This window comes from Humulus lupulus, chromosome 6 (assembly GCF_963169125.1).
Source record: "Humulus lupulus chromosome 6, drHumLupu1.1, whole genome shotgun sequence".
Taxonomy (NCBI): domain Eukaryota; kingdom Viridiplantae; phylum Streptophyta; class Magnoliopsida; order Rosales; family Cannabaceae; genus Humulus; species Humulus lupulus.
The window spans coordinates 146,451,839-146,476,571 of NC_084798.1; positions in this window are offsets into that span (position 1 = coordinate 146,451,839).

Sequence of the window (24,733 nt, forward strand, 5' to 3'; positions counted from 1 at the left end):
TCAAAGATTGATCAGCAATCTGGGTAGCATCAGTTGAAAGTGAAGGAAGGAGACATTCAAACAACTTTCAGTTTTCGTTACAGACATTATGAGTTCCTAGTGATGTCTTCTAGACTCACTAATGCCCCAGCGACATTCATGGACATGATGAACTGAGTATTTAAGGACTACTTGGATAAATTTGTAGTAGTGTTTATAGATGACATCCTTATATACTCAAAGACTAAGGAAGTGCGTGAGGAGCACCTGAGGTTGACGTTAAATAGACAACGAGAGCATAAACTATACGCTAAGTTCTCTAAGTGTGAGTTTTGGTTGGAACAAGTGACTTTCCTAGGGCATATAGTGTCTAAGAATGGAATAGCAGTGGATCCGGCAATGATTGAGGCCATTAGAGACTGGCCCCAACCAAAGAATGCCTCAGAGGCTCAAAGCTTCTTAGGGTTAGTAGGGCACTATCCGAAATTTCTTGAGGGATTTTCAAAGATTGCCACACCCTTGAACAACTTGCCCGCAAACACCAGAAGTTCACATGGACTGAGAAATGTATAGAAAGTTTTCAAACTATGAAGGATAAATTGATCTCTGCACCTATCCTTTGTGTTCCCACACAGGGTCGGAAATTCATGATGTATTGTGGCACATCAAAGAACAGTTTTGGTTGTGTGGTGATGCATAATGGGAAGGTGGTAGCTTATGCTTCAAGGCAGCTCAAGGATTATGAGCAAAGATATCCCACCCATGATCTTGAGTTAGTAGCAGTGGTGTTTGCACAGAAAATATGGAGCCATCACCTTTATGGGGATAAGTGTGAGATTTACCCCCAATCACAAATGTCTGAAATACTTATTCACTCAGAAAGAACTGAGTATGTGACAACGGAGGTGGTTAGAGTTAGTGAAGACTATGATTGCAATATTCTATACCACCAGAGCAAGCCCAATGTGGTTGCTGATGCAATGAGTAGGCGAGGACATGGGAGTGTCTCAGCTCTGACCATGATAGAGATGCCTCAGTAGAAAGAGATTATAAACGACGGTAATTAGTTCGTGATAGGAGGCCTAGCAAACCTCACTCTACAGTCCTCCCTATTGGAACTGATTAGAGAATGGCAGAAATTGGATGAAGCCCTAATGACAGAAGAGTGGTAGCGGCGACTTCACTATTTCTAATGGTGGATTGTTTCGATATAAGGATAGGATCTATGTGCCTAACAATGATGAGATCAAGGAAAGTATTATGAAGGAGGCGCACACAACACCTTATTCCTTACATCCACAATCGACAAACATGTACCAAGACCTTAAGGCGTTGTATTGGTGGCCTGGAATGAAGAAGGATGTTGTTGAGTTTGTTGGCAGATGTTTGGCATGTCGGCAAGTCAAAGCAGAACACCAAAGGCCAGCAGGGCTACTTCAACCATTTATGTTCCAGAATGGAAACGGGAAGATATAACAATGGATTTTGTGGTAGGGTTACCTTGGACCACAAAACAACATGATTTTTCTTGGGTAATAGTTGATAGGTTCATTAAGTCCGCTCATTTTCTACCAGTTATGACTACCTACTCGGTGAGCCAGTATGTAGAGTTGTATGTGAATGAGATAATGAACTTCATGGGGTTCCAAAATCGATTATTTATGATCAAGGGTCAGTATTCACGTCAAACTTTTGGAAGGCATTACAGAAAGCCATGGATACAAGGTTAAAGTTCAGTACCTCTTTTCATCCCCAAACTGATGGGCAGTCTAAGAGGACTATACAGATTCTAGAGTATATGTTGAGATATTGTGCATTGGACTTTTTAGAATCTTAGAGTCGATATCTACCACTGATGGAGTTCTCCTATAAAAATAGCTATCAGCCCATTATTGGGATGGCGCCCTATGAGATGCTTTATGGGATCAAATATAGATCTTCCTTGCACTGGGATGAGGTTGGGAATAAGCAAATACTAGGCCCCAAGGCAGTTAGCGAAGCCAGCGAGGTGGTCGAGAAAATTTTCCAATGGATGCTTACCGCTCAAAGTAGGCAAAAGAGTTACGCAGACCTTAAGAGAAGGGACATCAAGTTTTTAGTAGGCAAGTTTGTGTTCTTGAGAGTCTCGACGATGAAAGGTGTTATGCATTTGGGGAAGAAAGGGAAGTTGAGCATGAGATTTATAGGTCCATTTGAGATTTTGGACAGAGTGGGGAAACTTGAGTATCATTTAGCACTGCCCCCAACACTAGCTGAAACACATAACGTCTTTCACATCTCGATGTTGCATAAGTACATGTCAGATCCCTCTCCTGTTTTGAGTTATGAGCCTTTACAGCTAAAGCAGGTTCTGAGTTACGATGAACAGTCAGAGCGTGTTATCAAAAGGGGAATCAAGGAATTGAGATCCAAAAGGATTTCTTTAGTTAAGGTCATGTGGAAGAATGGCACAGAAAGTGAAGCAACATGGGAGCTGGTGGAAAAAATGAGATAAAGATAGCCTTAGTTATTTGCTAAGAATAATTTCGGGATGAAATTCCTTTTAAGGAGGGTATAATGTAGCGCACAAATTTTTTTTAGTTTAATAAATTTTGTGATTTGTTTTATTATTAATTGTCAAGTGATAGAAATTTATTTTTAATTCTTTGAATTGTTGGTATGAATTATGTGAATTTATTTTAAATAATTTAATTTGTAAGTAAGTGAGGTTTCATTTTATACACCAAGGTTCATGGTAAGTAGTGATGCACTTGAGCAATTGTGTGTGTTCATGTGCATGGTATGCATGGTGAGCATGCAATAGAATATAATGTATTTTCCCATTTTATTTATTTATTCTATTAAAAAAAGAATAAGAAATAAAAAAATGACAATGATTTGTATCAAAATAGGAAAGTTGGAAAGTTGGTGAACGGGTGTGAAAGGCCTTATTTGGCCAAGTATAGGAGGAGAGAGAGAGTGGGAGGAGTCGATCAAGCGAGTGAGGGAATCAAGGGGTAGGTAGGGTTCCTTTTTTTTAAAGATGACATTTTCTCTTGATTACTACCATTATCCTAATTGATTTATTTTTTTATTATTATTTGATTTTAAGCAAAAATAAAAGGAAAAGGGATTGGGAAAGTTACCATTCACATTAGGGAATAGGGTTAGACCATTAGGAAAAATGAAAGGAAAAGCATGAGCTTGAAAGCTCATTTCCTTTATGGTGCCGTCGGCTAGAGGAGAGAAGAGAGAAAGGGAGAGCACGAGCAAGGGAAGAAAGAAGAAGAAGGAGAAGAAAAAAGAGAGGGATTCGAATCTCTCTATAGGTATAGCCTTGCTTGGTTTGGTTGATTCTTAAGTTTAGATCCTCTCCTTAATTTCTTGTGTTTTATTTCTCTTCTCTTGTTCTTGTGCTGTTCGAAAATCCATAGGCGGAGTGATCAAGGGTGGTGGCCATTTTGAGCATTGAATTCTATCAAAGGAGGCAGTAAATCTTTAGCCTGGTTAATGTTTGATGAGTATTTCTTTATTGATTGTTCCTTTGTTTTGGATTCCTTATGTGTGTTGATGTTTTGGGTTTTGTTTCCCACATTAAATGGTGTTGGATTACCATACCCTTGTATCTTGTTCAAATTCATAGCAACATGTTAGGGTGTGTGTGATTTATTTTACTTATGAATGGAAGCGTGTATGGATACATATATATATATAAATATATATATTTGGGCGTGTAGGGCTCTATGGTTTGTGTGTGTGTGTGTGTGTTTGGGACTAGACTTGTATGGATGTGTAGAAAATGCATGAGAAGTTTTGCTTATGTTTCTTTTGTTTTTCTATGAACTTGGTCGTGTTATTTGGGAAATAGGAACATGCTTCATGTTAATGTAAATGAGGTTATTGGTATTTTTAGGATTTGTTGTTCATGTGGGATTCGGCCTAGGGAGATTATCATTGCATGTTGGTATTTTTTTTATTTGATGCACATATAATCATTATAAACATGTTAGGATATTTTGTTAAGTTTAGGAATTGGTATTAAGTCCATTACAAATGATGATCTAGTTGGTATATGAAGATTTAGTCTAAGACTTTTTTAAGCATGATTAAGAGTGGTTTTCTTTTATTTCTGCTTGCTGTTTTTTTTTATATAATTTGGGATGATAATGGTAAATTAATGTTTTGAAATGCACATATGATTCCTCAAAGTGGTATTTGATTTTAAATAAATAAAATGACATATTATTTCTTATGATAATGGTGTTTTTATCAAACTAATACAAGCAGATTTTTTTGTATATTTTATGAAAGAAAGATAGTTTTAATCCAAGCTTGTGATTTTAATTAAATAAACAATTGGTGGAATTTTTAGTTAATAGTCTGAAAAGTCTTTTAAATGAGATATATAAAACTAGTGCATCAATTATTTCAAACCCTAACCTATGTATATGATGAATGAGACATTCTCAAATTGTAAATATGTATTTTTCACACTATTATTTAAGTGCAGTTTTTTTTTTAATTTTATATGGAAAATATTATGGTTTGAATTCATTTGTGATTTTTATACAAATTATTAGTTGCTGAAACTTTGGGTTATTAAGACAAAATGATTATTTTGTTTAAGATAAATAAGTCATACACCCCCAATAATTTAAGTCTTGAATGATATATATGAAAATATAATATTTCACATTTTATTTTATGAATTTTCACATTTATAAACATGCAGGTTTTTTAGAGATTTATTTAATTATTCTAAATTGCTTCAATTTTGTCAACATTTATTTGCTATTTAAATAATAAATGAAATTATTATTTTATGAGAAATCAAAAAAGGCTTAATGGATTATTTTATAAAGTAAATATGTTGTATTAAATTTTGTATAACAAATTTTGGGATTTAAAGAAACAATTAATGATAAATAAAGTATATTGCTAATTTTTGTTTGAAAAGGCAAGAAATAAGCATGTAGAAATTATCGTTTTAAAATGTTTAATTTTAAGAACGCTCTCACGTATGCATGTTGCATGCAAAGGCATTTTTACATTCAAATATATGCCTATTGTTCAAATACATCACTTTTATTTTGTAACAATTAAGGGTTAGTAGGTAGAATTAGCATTATTCTTTTATGATTTTATGTGGAAATATTGTATGTTTGCAATTGTAGTGCAACTTGTGCCACATGTGCATCGCCCATGCACACGTGGGGTATCTATGTTGGGCATGAGTAGTCTTACATGATTCTAAGAGACGAACGTTTGGTTATGTAGAGTCCCAGAATGTTTACTTAGTTAGCTAGATAGTTAGTAGTAGTTGTAGTATTTTAGATTTCGTGGATTTTGGTTCAAACCGCGACTTAGTTAGAAACTCATACCAACAATTATGGATTTTATAAGTTTAACCTATAGTTTAAGAATATAAATTATAACATAAGGTTTAGATAGAGCCAATAAGAACATGACGCTTGTCATAAGCATGATTATTAAGGAATTAAGTATTTTAATGATAAAATAAAGAAATAGAAGCTTTAGGACCTACCAAAAACTGTTAGGGTTGTATTATGACTTAGTCAAATCAGTTATCCCTTTCAAATTATCCTGAAAAAGTGCAATTACATGTTTAAAATATTCATGTAAGCCAATATATCGCAGCATGGAGCCGATATATCGCCTAAGGTTTAGATAAAGCCAATAAGAACATTACACTTGTCATAAGCATGATTATTAATGAATTAAGTATTTTGATGATAAAATAAAGAAATAGAAGCTTTAGCACCTAGCAGAAACTGTTAGGGTCGTATTATGACTCAGTCAAAGTAGTTATCCCATTCAAATTATGCTGAAAAAGTGCAATTACATGTTTAAAATATTCACGTATGCCAATATATCGCAGCATGGAGCCGATATATCGTCTAACGGAGGATACGGAAAACACGTTTGCGTTGGACAAACGTGCGAACGAAGGCTCGGGACTAGGGCAGAGCCGATATATCGCCATATAGGGGCGATATATCGCCCTTAGTGATATTATTTTTGAAACTTTTGTTTTTATATTTAAAAATAAGGCTTAACTACTTAGACCTGCCTCTGAATGTTTTTGACCGAGTCTTAAGCCTCCGATTGACGAATATTCAAATATTTTCAATTAATATTCATTATTTTTATTCAAATAAAAAAGGGGTTAGTTTCACTCCTTACCTCTATAAATAGGACCTAGCACCCAGCCATTTCCTCTCATTCTTCAAGCTATGATTAGAGACTCCAAGGTGCTAGTGTTACCATAGAGTGATAAACACTTGGGCTGGGAAAAAGCTTTCTCATTCTTAAGCTTTATAAAATACATGGGAAGTGGGGTTTAGTGTATTTCAGTATTGAAGTTAGACCAATCCATAAGGTCAACTAAGGTATTCCAATTATTTAAGTCCAGTTCTTTAAAGTTCTTTAGTTTTCTTTAGTTTCTTTTATTCAGATCCTAACTTTTGTTATTGGTTCTTGATTAGGTTCTTGAAACTTAAAGATCTTTCTTGGTAAGTTTCTTCTTGAAGGTTTAGTCTCCACATTTATTCCTTACTCTTTAGAAATACTCACCATTCTTATTGTTGGTTTTAGGAGTGTTCCAAGTCCCGCATTTGTTCTCAAGTCCCGCATTTGAGCGGTGGTCTTTGCATTAAAAATCTAACGCCATTATCTTTATAAAAGCCTAAAGTATTGTTTCACGCAAAATGAGCTCAACATGAGGCAGCGCAGGTGGTTAGAACTAGTAAAGGATTATGACTGTGAAATTTCATACCACCCAGGAAAGGTAAATGTAGTTGTTGATGCGCTAAGTAGGACAAATTATGGAAGTCTAGCAGCATTAGCTGGAATAGGAAAGCCGCTACAGCAAGAGTTGATCAATGCTGGAATAAAAGTAGTCATTGGTAAAGTGACTAACTTATCCATACAGTCAAGTCTGTTAGAAGATATACAGATTGGGTAAAGGCATGATGACACATTAGTAGCACATGTGAAAGTAGTTAAAGAAGGCAAGGCAATAGATTTCACAATATCAAGTCAAGGGATATTGAGATATAAGGATCGAGTATGTGTGCCAAATGATCAAGGGATTAAGGTGAAGATTTTAGAAGAAGCACACAATACCCCATACTTAGTTCACCCAGGGTCGACCAAGATGATTCACGATCTTAAGGCAATGTATTGGTGGCCATGAATGAAGAAGGATATAGTGGAGTACGTGTCTAAATGTTTGGTATGCCAGCAAGTTAAAGCAGAACATCAGCGGCCTGCAGGCTTATTGCAACCACTTAGCATTCCATAATGGAAATGGGAGGACATAGCCAAGGATTTCGTCATGGGTTTGCCTCGAATGAATAAGCAGCATTACTCGGCTTGGGTAGTAATAGATAGATTAACCAAGTCAGCTCATTTTCTGCCTGGTAAGACTTCATATACAGCAGAACAATATGTAGACATTTATGTTCAAGATATAGTAAGACTGCATGGAATCCCTAAGACAATAATGTCCGATAGAGGATCGGTGTTTACATCGAGATTTTGGGAAAGCTTCTAGCAAGCCATGGGTACCAAGTTAAGTCTTAGTACATCATTTCATCCACAGACCGATGGTCAGTCCACGCGTACCATACATATTTTAGAAGATATGATACGCACTTGTGTAATTGATTTCGGAGGATCATGGAGTAAGTATTTGCCACTGATAGAATTTTCCTACAACAATAGCTACCAGTCAATGATCGGGATGGCACCCTATGAGTTGCTTTATGGAAGGAGATATCGATCGTCATTGCATTGGGACGAAGTAGGAGAAAGGCAACTACTTGGACCCGAATTTGTTTGAGAAGCTCAGGATGCAGTAGCGCTGATTAGAAAACGTATGCTCGTTGCTCAGAGCCGTCAGAAAAGTTATGCGGATGCCAAGTAAAGTTATGCGGATGCCAAGTGGCGTGATGTGGAATTCAAACTCGGAGATCAATTCTTCTTAAGGATATCTCCTATGAAAGGTGTGAAGTGGTTCGGGAAGAAAGGCAAGCTTAGTCCCAGGTTTATAGGTCCTTTTGAGATATTGGACAAAGTGGGAGCAGTTGCATAGAGATTAGCCCTACCGCCAGCTCTAGCAGATAGTCACAATGTGTTCCACATCTCGATGCTGCGTAGATATGTGTCAGATCCATCTCACATCCTCAAGTATGATATGATAGCACTCCAGAAAGACTTGAGTTACGAGGAACAGCCGATTAGCATCCTAGATAAAGGGATGAAGTAATTACGGTCTAAGAGTATTCCGATAGTCAAAGTCCTATGGAGAAATAGTTCTGAATGGGAGGCAACGTGGGAGTTGGAGGAGGACATGCAAGCTCGGTATCCGGAATTGTTTGGTAAGTAAATTTCGGGGACGAAATTCTTTGTAGTAGGGGAGAATTGTAGAGTCCCAGAATATTTATTTAGTTAGCTAGATAGTTAGTAGTAGTTGTAGTATTTTAGATTTCGTGGATTTTGGTTCAAACCGTGACTTAGTTGGAAACTCATAGCAACAATTATAGATTTTATAAGTTTAACCTATAGTTTAGGAATATTAATTATAACATAAGGTTTGATTAATATTGCTGGTCCTAGATATATTATTTATTATAACCTAAGGTTTAGATAGAGCCAATAAGAACATTACACTTTTCATAAGCATGATTATTAAGGAATTAAGTATTTTGATGATAAAATAAAGAAATAGAAGCTTTAGCACCTACCAGAAACTGTTAGGGTCGTATTATGACTCAGTCAAAGTAGTTATCCCATTCAAATTAATGTGAAAAAGTGCAATTACGTGTTTAAAATATTCACGTATGCTGATATATCGCAGCATGGAGCCAATATATCGCCTAACAGAGGATACGGAAAACACATTAGTGTTGCTCGAACGTGCGAACGGAGGCTCGGGACTAGGGCAGAGCCGATATATCGCCATATAGGGGTGATATATCGCCCTTAGTGATATTATTTTTGAAATTTTTGTTTTTAAATTAAAAAAATAAGGTTTAACTACTTAGACCTGCCTCTGAATGTTTTTGACCGAGTCTTAAGTCTCTGGTTGACGAATATTCAAATATTTTTAGTTATTATTCATTATTTTTATTCAAATCAAAAACGGGTTAGTTTCACTCCTTACCTCTATAAATAGGACCTAGTACCCAGCCATTTCCTCTCATTCTTAAAGCTATGATCAGAGACTCCAAGGTGCTAGTGTTACTATAGAGTGATAAACACTTGGGTTGGGAAAAAGCTTTGTCATTCTTAAACTTTATAAAATACTTGGGAAGTGAGGTTTAGTTCATTTCGGTATTGAAGTTAGACCAATCCATAAGGTCAACTAAGGTATTCCAATTATTTAAGTCCAGCTCTTTAAAATTCTTTAGTTTTCTTTAGTTTCTTTTATTCAGATCATAACTTTTGTTATTGGTTCTTGATTAGGTTATTGAAACTTAAAGATCTTTCTTGGTAAGTTTCTTCTTGAAGGTTTAGTTTCCACATTTATTCCTTACTCTTTAGAAATACTCACCATTCTAATTGTTGGTTTTAGGAGTGTTCCAAGTCTCGCATTTGTTCTCAAATATCCCAGTTTTGGTAAGGAAAATAGGATAGTTTTGTACATGCTTATATGTTATGTTATATTATGTTATTATATGTTATGATATATATGTTTTGGGGGCTTATAGTTGCTTAAATAGCAAACCCCAATACTTTTATGTTTCTTGGGGCTTATAGTTGCTTAGCTAGCAAACCTCAATGTAATTTCAGGCTTATAGTTGCTTAGCTAGTAAACCCCAATGTTTACCATGTACATGGGTTAGAATTGTGATATATGTGTTTGTTATAGTCTTATGTTTACGTTTTATGTTATGTATATGTTAGTAGATTTTCCTTGATGGTCATTAGGCTCACTCCTTTTCTTTTAGTGTGATGCAGGAAACTAGATACGAAGGGGGCGGATTCTTGGTGGCTTTACTTGTGTATTGAGGACGAATGAAATGAATGGGCTGCGAGTCGATCGAGGATGATGTTATATTTAGTTTTTTTTAATTTATGTTTCCATGTATTTTTCGCATTTAGTATTGTAAACGATCTTCTTTAGTTTAAAATTATGTTTTATGTTTTAAACAATGCGTACCCATACCAAAATTTTATTTTACTTTGTAATTTCCACAATATTATGTTGAAGTTTTAATAAAGTTATTATTATTTCTTATGTATATGTTCTTCAAAGTAATAGCTATGTTTAGTAGTTCTAATGGTCCAAGGTCTTAGAATAGTTAGGTCATTACAGGTTATGATTATAGGCTCGTTGTGACGTATTCTCATTTTTGCTTTGCTCGAACCTGAGGTAAAGTAGTTAGATTGAACTTTCTATGTTTTATGCTATGACATGGAAAGAGCTGTATGTTCTAAGAAGTAAAGTACTATAAAGTGCTATGTTTTGACATGACATGATAAGACAATGATATAAAGCTTGTAATCTCTATGTTTTGATGTGAATTGTACTACATGTGCGTGTATGATGAATGAAAAGAAAAGGTTGCTAGTGTGTTGAATGCAACACAACAAAAGAGTTACTAAGGATATGCTGTATATAAAATGGCGGACGCGCCGAGGTTATTCAAGGACCTGTGATCCTGTTTACCTCATAGAGGAGGTTTTACCAACCTAGTTATACTGGTTACCTCAAGATGTGACATGGACAACAGAGGTGCGATGATCACAAAGAGTATGCATATGTTGTATGAATGTGATGTATGATTATGATCTCGTTTATGATTATGAAATATGAGTATGATGATGTTATGAGCTGTCCTGTTATATGATACATGTCTTTCTTGTCTTTTCTTTGATTTTGTTATAGTTCCTTACTGAGCATTTAGCTCACCTCCTTACTTTCCCCCTTTTAGGTAATAAATAGGGTTTCTCTTTGGCACGCGCTGTGATGTGGGGAGTTCCAACGTCTAAGTGTCTATGGTGTGGTGGTTTCCTATTAACGAATAAACGATAAATATGAGCAACGAGTTTTAAAGAAACTATGTTATAAATTTTATTTTCAATTATGACAGTGGGACTAAAACTTTTATTTTTCTTTTAGAAATTGCATATGAATACTTTATTTTATTTTTAACTATTTGGCCCCAACTTGATTGTTTTAGCAAGGCCCCAGTGAATTTATCTTTCAAGTAGTATTTTTTTATTATTTATGAGACAAATGGAGTTTTTACAAAGTAATAGAATAGGGCGTTTTACACTTATCCATATAAATGACTTCACCAAGCTTCCTATTTAGAAAACCTGTCTTGAGATCCATTTTCCAAATCTCATAGTCAAGAGCGACTACTATGGATAAGAGGATGCGAATGGACTTGAGCATGCCAACTGAACGAAAAGTTTCTACATAGTCCACGCCTTCTCTTTGGGTATAAGCCTTTGCCAATAATCGAGCTTTAAAAGTTTTGATCTTTCCATCAACACCTCATTTCTTCTTACGAATCCACTTGCACCCAATGGCCCTAAAATCAATAGGTACTTCCACAAGATCCCAGATGAAATTTGAGTTCATGGACTTCATTTCCTATTTCATTGCTTCAAGCGATAGTTCCTTTTTAGGGCTAGCCATTGCCTATTTAAAATACAATGGATCATCATCACCAGTGTCAGCAAAAACCATATTGGTTTCACCATCCAAACCATAGCGAACTAGGTTCCTAGAAACCCTCCGACTACGACGAGGCTATGTGATAGTTTGCTCAGGAACAGTGGTATTTTCTTCATTTAAATTTACTTGTGTCAGTTGGATAGGAAGAGTGGGAATTTAATCATCAACTTGCATTGATGATAATGGAACATTGGTTGGATTCAATTCTTCAAACAACTCCTCTAAAACTACTTTGTTGTGCGGTTTGAAGTTTTGGACATAGTCATTTTCGAGAAAAGTAGCATTTGTTGAACTAAACACTTTCTCTTTTGAAAGACTATAGAAAAGTCCACCCTGATTTCCTTTAGGATAGCCAACAAACATTCAAACTTCAGTTCGCAATTCTAGCTTTCCTTCCTTTTTCCTCAAGATGTGGGCGGGACACCTGCAGATTCTATAATGGTGTAAACTAGGTTCAAGACCATTCCAACGTTCTAAAGGTGTTTGGGGGATAGATTTGGACAGCACAACATTTAGAATGTCTTTCAAAGTATCAAATGCATGTTCCTATAATGAAGTTGGCAGAGTTGAGTAACTAAGCATGCCCCTAACCATTTCCAATAAAGTTATGTTCTGGCATTCCGCTACACCATTTTGGTGCGAAGTACACGGGGCAGTAAGTTGAGGTAAAATCCAAAGTTTAGTTAAATGATCTTGGAATTGCATATCCATATATTTTTCTACCCCTATTAGAGTGCAAGATCTTTAACGTTTTACCTAATTGGTTCTAAGCCATGGCTAGGAATTCCTGAAACTTTGAAAATGTTTATGATTTCCTATGCATTGGGTAAAGACATAAGTATCTAGAGTAATCATCAATAAAAGTGACGAAATACTCAAAACCACCCCTTGCTTTCACATTCAAAGTTCCACAGACATCTGAATGTACTATTCCAAGTGATTCTTTGGCCCTATTACCCTTTGCAGAGAATGGACGCTTATTAAGTTTACCTTCTAGACATGATTCACAGACAAGTAATTCACCTAAGGTGAGTTCCCTCAAAGGCCCATCCTTTGTAAGTCTTTGAAACCTATCCTAGGCAATGTGACCTAGTCTTAAATGCCATAAATATGTCATGTTATCATTATCATTCTTTTTATGTTTATTGGTCCTAGGTTTAGCTACTTTGAATGATTCATTATTAAATGCGAGGGGTTCATTAGGTCGCAGAATATAAAGCCCATTTTCCAAACAAGAAATACACAATTATGATCCATTGAAAGAAATTGTAATGCCCCAAATTTGCTAATAAGGCTCAGTGCCTTGATTAGCATGCCAGAAGGGCAATAATTGAAATAATTGTATTACTACGTGATTAATTGTGATATATGTGTATTAGTACTTGATTACTTGAGATATATTATAATGTGAATATATATGCATGTTTAGGTGAATTAAATATGCATGTGGGCCCGTTCTTGTTAATAAGGGCATGTTTGCAATTTTGGCCCGTTGAGGGCATAAATGTAATTATATATGTGTTATGAATGCGATATATTTGAGATGTGTGGTTTGAGGCGGTCCTAGGGAGTGAATTCGCGGAATAGTCTCAACGGGATCAAATACCCAGCTTGGGGTGAGCCTAGGGTTATTTTGGGGGAGTTAGTGCATGTTCGGGATTTACAGGGTAACAAGTGGCTATTTAGCAATTATTTGAGTATGCCGCGATTAGTTGGGGATTTATAGGACTACTCAAGGAATTAGCAGGATTGTGGAAAATGACGGATTTTCCGTTGGTGGTACTAAAGGGTTAAGGATAGGATAAGGGGCATTCTAGTCTTTTGGAAAGGGATAGACTCACCCATTAGGACTCTGTAGAAAGAACCAAAACAGAAGGAATTTAATCTCTCAGCAGCTCTCTCTCTCTCTATTCAGTTCACTCTCTCTCCCTTCGTGTGCTTGGAAGTTTAGTGAAACTCTTTGAGAATCGGCTCAGGAATTGAGGATTTGATGCTTGGGACTGGGATTGAAGCTGGGATTAACTGGATCAACTTAGGGGTGATAGAATTCTCATTTGATGTAGTCCTATCTCTATTTCTTGATGAATTTCAGCCATGGTTTAAGTGTTTTTTCTAGATTTAAAACTTTAGCTCTGATTCTGAGTTTGAGTGTGTTTATAGGGTTTTTTATGACTGTTTTGTGGTAGTTTTATATTGCTGGTGTAATTCTACGGTTGAAATGGGTTAGAAATCGAGTTTGTGATGGCTTGGAAAGGATTTGCGATTTCTAGAATCGCAGGAATTCTGGGTTCGCGTGGTTGCTTCGCGGTGGTGCTCTTGAGCGCCACGACCCGCGTGAACCTAGCTGGCTTATGGGGTTTGCTGAATCACCCAGGCGCTGTGACGTAGGTTGGAGCACGTTGTGTCCTGTGTCCCCTGGGTGATAGCGTCAAGCTCTCTGACTTGTAGAGGGTTGCGGTGCCTCTGAGGAAGGTCGCAGCTCAAATAGAAAATATTGACCAATTAGGGTTTTTGGGCTCCTGAACTCAAACTTAAGGGTTCGGGAAGGATCCTACTACCCGATTTAGTAGAATTTGAGGTCCCGAAGGCTAGTATATTATTCCAAAGGCTTTTAAACGGTTTAGATTGTAATGGTTATTTATTATTACATTATGACTAGGTGTTACTGCTAAGGCTCGGGATTAGGGATCATTCACTCAGGTAAGAAAACTGTTTGTGTCCATAGAGTAGAGCATGGCCTGATCATCTGTGTTTAGTATTATGTTTAAATGTCGGTAATTATTATTTCATGTCTATCTATTTGTAACTGATCGGCGAAGGCCGGGATGGGCAAAGCTTGGGGTCAGCAAGGTTTGCGATCGGCCAAAACCGGAAATGACAGTAAGCATGTTAAATGTAGACCACCATGGCCTGGCCATCTAGGGTGTTGTACTCACCTACTCGGTTAGAACCGTGAACATGATGCCTGGTAACGCACCATGGTCGACTTAGGCTGTTGATTTGAATTGTCTGTTGTGTCTGTTTAAGTTATTTATTTACTGAAATGAATTTTCATATGCTATGTTTGTTGAGTTTTCTTGATGGGCCTTGGCTCACGGGTGCTTTATGGCGACTATGGGAAAAGGAAAGGCTAATTAAGCATGAGTTTGAGAGCATGGAGCGGTGCGTACATGTTTGGCCTACCTGGCCACCACGACTGGGGTAGTTTTGAGGAGCACTGTGCAAACTACCAATTTTGTTGCCTAGGCCGATTGTAAAATAACTTTTGATTCGTAATTATGTTTTAAAAAATGTTTTGTTATCCCAATGTAACACTTTTATAATCTTATTGAATGTCTAAACCTTTTCAATTAAATTTTCATTAAATGAGTCATCACTTTAATTTAATAACACTTTTTGGCCTAAAACCTAGATTAGCGAGCTAATGGCACACTTTAAAATCACATGGTAACGGATCTAGGGTAGTAGGGCGTTACTACTTGGTATTAAAGCATGCCAAGGTTTATGGTTTCTAGAGATTGACCGACCATGTACGCTCATTGCCAGAGACAAGCTTGAATTGGGGTTGGTCAGTATTAAGTGAAGTATATGTTTAATTTCTTATCTAAATTGTCCTATTTGCCTGGTTGCTATATGTAGAGCATGATGTGTATATATAATGCAAGGGAATGGTCCCTTTGACTCTTATATGATTATAATGTGTGTTCCTTGTATTGGTTTGATATTTGTATTTGATTGGTTGAACTGGGATGTGGTTTCTTTGGATGTTGTTATCGTGCCTAATGTTTCTTTGGATGTCATTTAAAATCATATGGTAACGACTTTAGGGTAGTAGGGTGTTACAGAAATAGATATATTCGAACTTGTAAAAGTCATAACATATCGTACTAATTGCAACATGGAAACTAAAATTAAATTTATACAAAAATCTGAAATAAATAATACAACATTTAAAATTAAATATTTATTTCCAAACTTTAGGCGAGCTCTTCCTCTAGCTTGGACCTCAACGAATGCTTCATTCCCAACTCTAAGCTTTAAGTCACCTTTGTCCACCTCCTCCCACGATTCAAGAAGCTGTAAATAATTACAAACATGGTTAGTAGATCTAGAATTGATAATCCAAACAAATTTATCATTCTCTAAAACACATGTTTTTAAAATAAATGAACTATAATCATTACCTTTGTTTTTCGCTGCTAGAAACTTGGGGCAATCCTGTATCCATCGCCCCTTTTCATTGTAGTGAAAGCATTTACCTTTACCTTTCTTATTCTTCTTTTATTTTTAGGCGTATGTGCATCTGGTTGTTAACTTGTCTTTGCAGGCTTGGGGTTTGTGTTATGTCCACCCTTCTTCTTGTTTCCAGCTCTCGAAACTGACACTACACCAAAATTCTCCTTTTGTGTCAGTCAAATACGTCAGTCAACTGCGATTGATCGAGATTTAGCATTTGTGGCAGTTGGACATGGTCACAAATGAAAGAGTATTTGTGTCGTTAGTAACACTGACACCGTTATTGAGGATCGTTTCGTCAGTGGCTCGGTGACACAGTTAAGAGCATTTGCTTCAGTGGGGCACTGTCACAAACCTCGTCATTTGTGTCAATGCCCCACTGACACAATTGCATTTATATTAAAATAAATTTGGGTTGAAACCCCACTATTAAGAGCATTTGCGTCAGTGGGGCACTATCACAAACCTCGTCATTTGCGTCAGTGCTCCACTGACACAAATTCATTTATATTTAAAAAAATCTTGGCCGAAGCCCATTTCATTTCTAAGATAATTTTTTTATTTCTAACCTAATCTCAGCCGCCTCTCTCACTTCTCTCTATCTCAGCCTCTACTTTTTTCTCTCATTTTCACATCTTTCTTCTCTCTTTCTCTCATGGCCTCTATATATCTCTTGGCCTCTCTCTCTCTCTCACTCACAGTGAACGACAAACGACGGTGACGGCGGGGCTCGGTGACGAAGGGGATCGGGGGTCTTGGTGACGGCGACGCTTGGGACTTACGGTGGGGGTACATATCTCTTAATCTCTATCCTTATTTAAGTATTCTAAGATCAAGGGGTTATGGGGGTTAGTGTCTAATCATATTAACATTTTGTTTCTAATAATTTTAACATTTTTTCTTTTTTTTTTTCTTTCCTTTGCATGGGTTTCTTTTTGCAGGAGATTCCTGATGTTGGTGGTGGTTCTTCAGATTTCATTTTTAAATCTAGGTTTTGAGATTTTTTCTTTTTTTAAATTAAGGTAGTTTGTGTCAGTTGGGCACTGCCACAAATAGAGCAATTGTGACAGTGCAGAACTGTCACAAATCCTAGCGTTTGTGTTAGTTACCAATTATCACAAATTCTCTATTTGTGAATGTGCCCAACTGAGGCAAATACTAGAGAGTTTTGCATCATGGGATTCAGCATCACTTTTGAAACTGACACAAAAAATATTTGTGGCAGCGGGAAACTGACGTAAATAGCCGTGTTTGTAGTAGTGTGAAGCTACATTAGCTTTAGCCTTAGCTGGATCAACAGTAGCACCAGTAGTATTCTTTTCTCCTCCCTTACTCAGTCTACCCATGACCGACTTAGAAGTCTGAAGCTCGTTCATGAGCTGCATCGAACCATAATTAAGTTTATTCATCATATAGTTGGTGGTGAATGGTAGGAAAGCTTGAGAAAGACTATTGAGGATGAAGCCGACTTGAGTCTCCTCATCTACTGTAGCCCCATGTTGTTCAGCTTCCTAAAAGTAGTTCATCATCTTGATCAGATGAACACGAACGTGCTGAGATGGTGCCATCCAAGCATTGGCATATTTCTTGGTGGCATTAAAATGAGTTTGCAGAGACTTTTTCTCGAACATGCCTTGGAGCTTATCCATGATTTCGTAGGTTGTTTCGACATTCTCCATCTTTTTCTTGAGAGTGTCGACCATACTATTCAACATGTAGTCTCGTGCCTTCTTATTAGTCGCCTACCAACACTCGTATTTGTCTCTTATAGACTTGGTAGCTCCTTTAGCTGGAACTTCTAGGGATTCCTCAGTCATGAAAAACTTGGAGTTGTCACTAATCAACACAATGTTGATGTTCTGCTTCCAGTTAAGGAAGGTTTCTCCAGTGAGTTTCTCAATTGAAAGTTAAGAAAGGATGGGAGTAGACACAATCATAATTGAAACTACAAATTATCAATAAAATATAAATAAATCACTTTTGCTCAATAAAACATATATTCAAACAAATTTTAAGAAATAGCACAACATATACCAAATAAATGAAAGATATGAGGAAAAAAAAATCATATTTCTATTTCTTTAGGTATTTAACTAATCTATAATATCATTGTCCGAGTTGGCGAGAGTAAAAAACACACCATTAGTGAAATAGAGTTGTAAACTCATTTAATAATGGACACCATTATTAACAACTTACTATTCAATCAAAATAAGAACACAAAATTTCTTATTATATGAGCTAGACCCACGGTTTCTATAATCATAGATCTAGTCCTAGCAATCACCATTGGGGTGAGTCTATTAGAATTTGACCTATAATTATCTATGTTTCAAAATCTAACCTTGTCAAAATAACTAATGAACACCTTCCGTAGGGGGAAGAATCAAAGCATCTCGAGACCCCGTTAAGCTATCGACCTTGTTAAACTAACATTGGAGATCGAATACAATTCTTAAAACAAGCTCATTATATAATTAATGACTAAGGTTCTTCAAAAAATTAATTTTTAAAAGCAAAGTCCTATAATTTTCTATTAATTCTAAAGTGTCCCTTTGAAACAAATTCAATTAAATTAAAATTAATTTGTTGCTAATCAATTATTAGGTTCAACTATCTAGAAAAATAAACATAAGAAAATTATGTCTAACTCAGGTAAATGGGCAATAACAATTGAGTTTGCATGGAGGAGAGTTTGGGTTCAGTATGTCGTATCCCCTACTAAGGCCCCCTAACTTCAACACAAAGCCTAAAAGACAGGAATTTAATCCTTAGTTTTTTTAATTGTTATCAATTGATTAGGTCCACTATAATAATGCAAAGCAAATGGGCATTCATAAATGGAATCACCCACAAGAGAGGAATTTAAACTTTAGTGGGCCCAAATAAAACCTATCACCCTTGTTCCTTTCTGTCGTAGAGTAATGACAAGAGAGTGAACTAGGTCTTTAAACTACATAGTCTTACACAATTTCCTTTGATCACCTAGACTAGAGTGGGCAATTCTCAACACATAAGATGGAAAAATTATAGAGAAGAAGAGAAAGGATGTGAGTGGCTACAATAGGTCTCTTAAGTGTATATTTTTGTTTTTTTTCTCTTCACTACTTTCAAATTACAAAACCCTAAACTTAAATACCTATTTATAGCAAAAATTTAGTGTTAATTCAATTTAGTTAAATAATCAAAATAAAATCCTTATTAATTAATAAAATATAATATAATATATATTATATACACTGATTTCGTATATTACGAAATCTTTACACTTTTATTAAGACTTTATATATATATAATTATAAATATATTTAAACAATAATTGATTATTTAAATAAATCATTTATTCAAATACATTAATTATAATTTGAATATGGATTTAATACTATTTATCAATTTGACACCAATTTGTCATAATTAACAAATTTTCCCAAATTTCTCTTTTCTTCTCCAAATTTCACATCTTAGTAAAACTGTCCAAATTTGACACAAAACAATTTTGACAATCCTAATTGATAATTAAATCAATTAATTGAGACCATCTAGATGATTTAATCAAAGACATTGTGGGGACCATGGACCCATGAATTCAAGCTCCAATAAGTTACCGTAAAATTATTATCGAATAATTTCACTACCTTATAAATTTCTCTTGACTCTACTAAAGACTCAGAATTGGACTTTTGAACTCATAGAACTCTTTAAACTTAAAGTAAATACGTTATCCATTGTTACAACCATAATTTGTCATTCAATCTTCTATAGATGATCTACAACTGAGTCGGGTGCAAATTACCGTTTTACCCCTCATTGTATTTTATCTGTAAATACCACTAAGTTCCTTGTAAATGATATTTCCGTGAACTTTAATCAGAGAAATGAGTACTCAATCATTTAACTCGTTGAACCAAGCTATAAGGTGATCATCATTTCACTTCTTGCTAGAAGCTATAGATGTCCATATCTATGATTAACATTCTCACTCAATAATACTGCCAAGTCCCCAAGATGTAAGTATGTTCTAGTCTGTAGGGTAATCTGGTAACGAACAAATCAATGGACTTGAATAATACAATCAATTAGAATACTAACCACTCAGAATTGAGATTGAATTTACCTAAGGTCAACTTTATGATATGACTATATTATATAATTATGGTATGTTTACTTATCTATCTAAAGTCAATATCGGTCCAATCCGATGTAACAAATACATCTGATCTTATCTACTTTGCTAATGTTCTAGAAAACAACATAAAACTACAATGTGTAAGTAGACCATATCGTAAATTGGCAAGTCAGTGTAAATCTTGTGCACTAACTAATCTTAAGACTAATTTATTTTTTAACATATAATAATACATATATTCCACTATGATTACGTCACTATAAATATGATTAGCTATATGATCGAGATTTAATATAAGTTTATATTAAACAAATAATCATGAAAATAAAACATGTTAGCAAAGTGATTGAGCAAGTCAAAAATGATTTATATTCTTTTATTGATAATAAAATGAGATTACAATGAATTAAGTTTTAATTAGGGCATAAAACCCAAACACATATTTGTCCTGAATATTCTTCGGGGCATTGGCAGCGGGGCTCTTCTGGACATCCGTCAGTTAGTGTAAATTTATGGTTCTCACAAATTAACATTAAATTAATATTCGATTTCCATCTTATAAAATTATCACCATTAAGTTTTTCAAGTGAAAGTAAACCAGTATTTGGATTGCCACCATTCAACATTACTGAAATACAATAATATTACATATTTGAAAAATATCAATTATTGGGAAAGTAATTATGATGCATGAATGCAACAATTAAAATACATAAACATAGCATTTATTATTCCATGATAAAACTACCCAATAAATAAAGTGTCACCTTATGGTCGGTCAAGTTATATTCAAATAGCTTATAAGACGATCTTATCTTTATTATTTAAAACTTAAAATAACTCCTATTTTCTCTTTTAAAATCAAACTACCGCTGATTTAGTCAAGATACAATTATAAACCGCAAAAGCTTAATTGCATCATTGTAAGTGTAACCCATTATTTCAGAATTCATGACTTAACTTAGAGAGCACCGCCTTAGGGTAGGTCAAGCCTAAAATACATCACTATTTTTTATCTTCGTAAGAAGCCAACCTTGGTATTAATATATCTAGAATCTTTCCTTAGGGGGACGAAATCAAAGCCGCCTCGAGGCCCTATTTATATTTCACAGTGTTGTACTAATAATGGAGACCATAGGTCATATTGAGATGTTTACCTTCTCCCACTTACTATTTTAAAATATGTGCCTATAATTAATTACAAAGTACATTTAATTATAAAAGAGTCTGTTTCTACAATTAATGTTATCTAGATAATTACCCATTATATTCATCTCACTTTACTAAAACACTTTTTAAGTAAAGTTGATTATCTTAAAGGCCTATAAAAACTATTGCTTTTATTATGGTGTGATTTACCATGTTTTAACTAATTTAAGACTTAGAAGTTTACATGTATTTGATTTGTCCAAAACAATTCTTATAAATACTTAGGACAATCCTAGATAATCACGTTTCTAAAAAATGCATGATTAATCAAAATTGTGTGGGGGTGCCATGAATGACATGTAATTGACTAATGCATGTTCATGCTACCAATCAAACATAAATTAACATTTATTTAAATAAATACAATAAATAAACAAATACACAATAAATGATGAACTGAGTACTATTGGGTATTTCTAAATTCACAACCCTTTAAAAAATAGAAATTAAAATTATAAAATGGCCTTTAGTTGTTTGCAAGACTCCAAGAATGTTTCTCTTCTCATATTGGCCCATCTTTATAATTCTTACGAATTTTTTTCTAATTCATTGATTTAATTAAAACTATTTTTTAATTAAATAAAAAAAATTGCCATCTTTTTTAATTTCATTTAATTTAAATAATTAAAAGAATCAAATTCAAATACTTATTTAATCTTAAGATAAGATCTTAACCAACTAAAATATATTTTATTTTTCTAACAAAAATAAAATAAGTTAATTTTCTTTTTCAATTTAAACAATTTAAAACTAATTAAATAAAAGATATATTAGAACAAAAATAGGATCTAGCTTCGGCATCAAGATTGGTGCCCTATATCTCTAGGGCCGGGCAAGGAGGAGGAGCCTCAAGGGCTCGGGTGGCTGCTCTCGCAAGCAGCTGGAGTGCAAGGACTTGGCACCAAGGACGCAAGGAAGAAGGGGCACAACACTAGGGGTGCACGAGTGCGGGGCGAGCGGGTCAGGGGCGTGCGGCTGGAGGCTCGGGCCTCCTCTTTCACTTCTGTACAATTTTTTTCAAATTTAAATTTCAAAAATAAATTTACAAAAGTTCTATGCCCTTTATGGATTACACAAGTTCCAGAAAAAATAAAATTCAAATTCCTAACCCAATAGCACCATATAATTAACAATCCATCATTCAATCATACATATAAGCAAACATATAAAAAATGCAAGAAACTCACACAACATTTAATATATATATATATGTAGATTGTTCCATAACCAATTGTTGGTATTAAATTAGAAAAATAAGAATAGGCATCGTAATAGTATATTTTAAAAAATTAGTAATGCCAGTCAAAATCATACATATACAGATATATTAAATAACACATAAAAAGAGTAGAGATTACCTCTTATAGCCTATCAAGTGTCCTTGAATCTTTTCGTATAAATCAATGATCTTACTATCCTTTCTGAAAGCTCACACCCTAGCCTTCCAAGTCAATCCTCTAACACACAAGGACGTGTGTGGGAACATAGGATTCAAAGGTTGATTTAGACTTTCTAGATGTACTTAACACTTGAGATCTAGAGAGGATTGAGAAGAGAGAGGCTATAGAAATTTCTAGAATTCCAGGTTTACGAAATTCTATTGTTTCTTTCTTTAGAGAGTCTGATAGTCAAAATTTGTTTTTCTTAAATTATATTCTGAAAGTATCACTTCTTTTAGGTTTATAAAGATAATTTACTAATTTAATTAATCTTTACTTTATTTTAATATAAAACTGATTATTTACAACTTATTTAATAATTTAATTTAAATCATATTTAAAAATAGTTAAGTATAATTAAATAAACAAATTAATTTGAAATTAAAAATTCAAATCTCAGGGATAGGAATCCCTGAGAGTGGCGCCACACACTCACTGTGTAGTGAGTGTAACGTGAGCCATTCTCTCATTCTCTAATTTTCTCATTTGTTTGTATAATTAATATTTAAGATAATATATTTATCTCACAGTAAATATCAGTTAATTCAAAATTAACTTTATCTTAAAATATCAGTTTTAAATAAATAAATAAATAAAGATCTTATTATAAATATTTTATAATAAAATGATTATTAATCTCTCTATTTTAATCCAAACAAGATTAACATTAATTTTAACATATAGATTTTCAAAATAAAAATTGTATAGTTAAATAATTAGCTAATTCAAAATGAATCAATTGTCCATAATTATTTCCTTGCCCATAAAATTAATTCATTTGCAATTTAGTCATTCTCTCTACAAATCTTCCTTATGACATCCTTACCCTTGACAGTGTAGGACAGAGGTGACCTGAGACCATGGACCTACAATACGAAGCTCTAATAAACCAAATTATTAATCAAACTCTTTAATCTAATAATTTTATTTATTTATTAATCAACCTATTATATATGGAATTGTAATGACCCAACTACTCTAGATCTTGGACCATTAACAAAAACTATACATAGACACTAATCTTTAACAAAACTTACAAGTGAAAAGATCATAACTTTATTAAAACTTGTAAAAACAATTGTTAGACTTACATAAAATCTCAAGTAGGATATGGGATCCCATTGTTTTAAAAACAAAACATAACATAATGGTAATTAAAAAGAGATTACATAAATAGGTGCGGAAAATACACATAAACCATAAATAAAGACTTCATCCTCGAAACCGAAACTCTCGACTCCTTGAATCCATTCCGCCTCAATACACATTCCCCAAGCTTCCAAGAACCTTTCCCGCCACTATAGCTATTTTCCTGCACATATAAACATAAAGGAATGAGCCTAATGCTCAGCAAGGAAAATCTAACATATAACCATATACATAAAATTCATAAGGTAACATAAAACATACTATAACACTTATGTCACATACATACTATAATGGCCATTATTACTTGGGGTCCCATAAACTAAACAAGTCATATGCCCATTAGATTAGTGGGGTCTTGCTAGCTAAGCAAGTCATATGCCCATAATCTATTTGGGGCTTGTTAGTTGTATAGGTCATATGCCCAAGTCTACAATCATACTTAACATAACATATTACATAACATAAAATCATAAGATAACATATAAAAGCATATAACACATAAATCCTATCCTATTTTCCTTACCAAAATAACCGGGATATGGGAACTGATTTGGGACCTTGGAACACTCCTAAAAACCATTTATAATATGGTGAGTATATTGAAGAAAAGGGATGAAAGTGAAAAATGGACTATGCTATCAAAATATACTTACCAAAAACCTTGTGCTTAAGAACTTGGATTTCCTAACCAAGAATAAGAATAAGGTTAGAATGAGTAGAAGACTATGAGAATTTCTAAAGAACATAATACAGAAATGGACTAGAGTTTGGAAATACCTTGAAGACTTATATGTCCAATCTAAACCTTGAACCAAAATGTGAATAAACCTTACTTCCCCAAGTGTTTGATAAGCTTATAGTGATCAAGCATATAATTCCCAACCCAAGTGTTTACACTCTCAC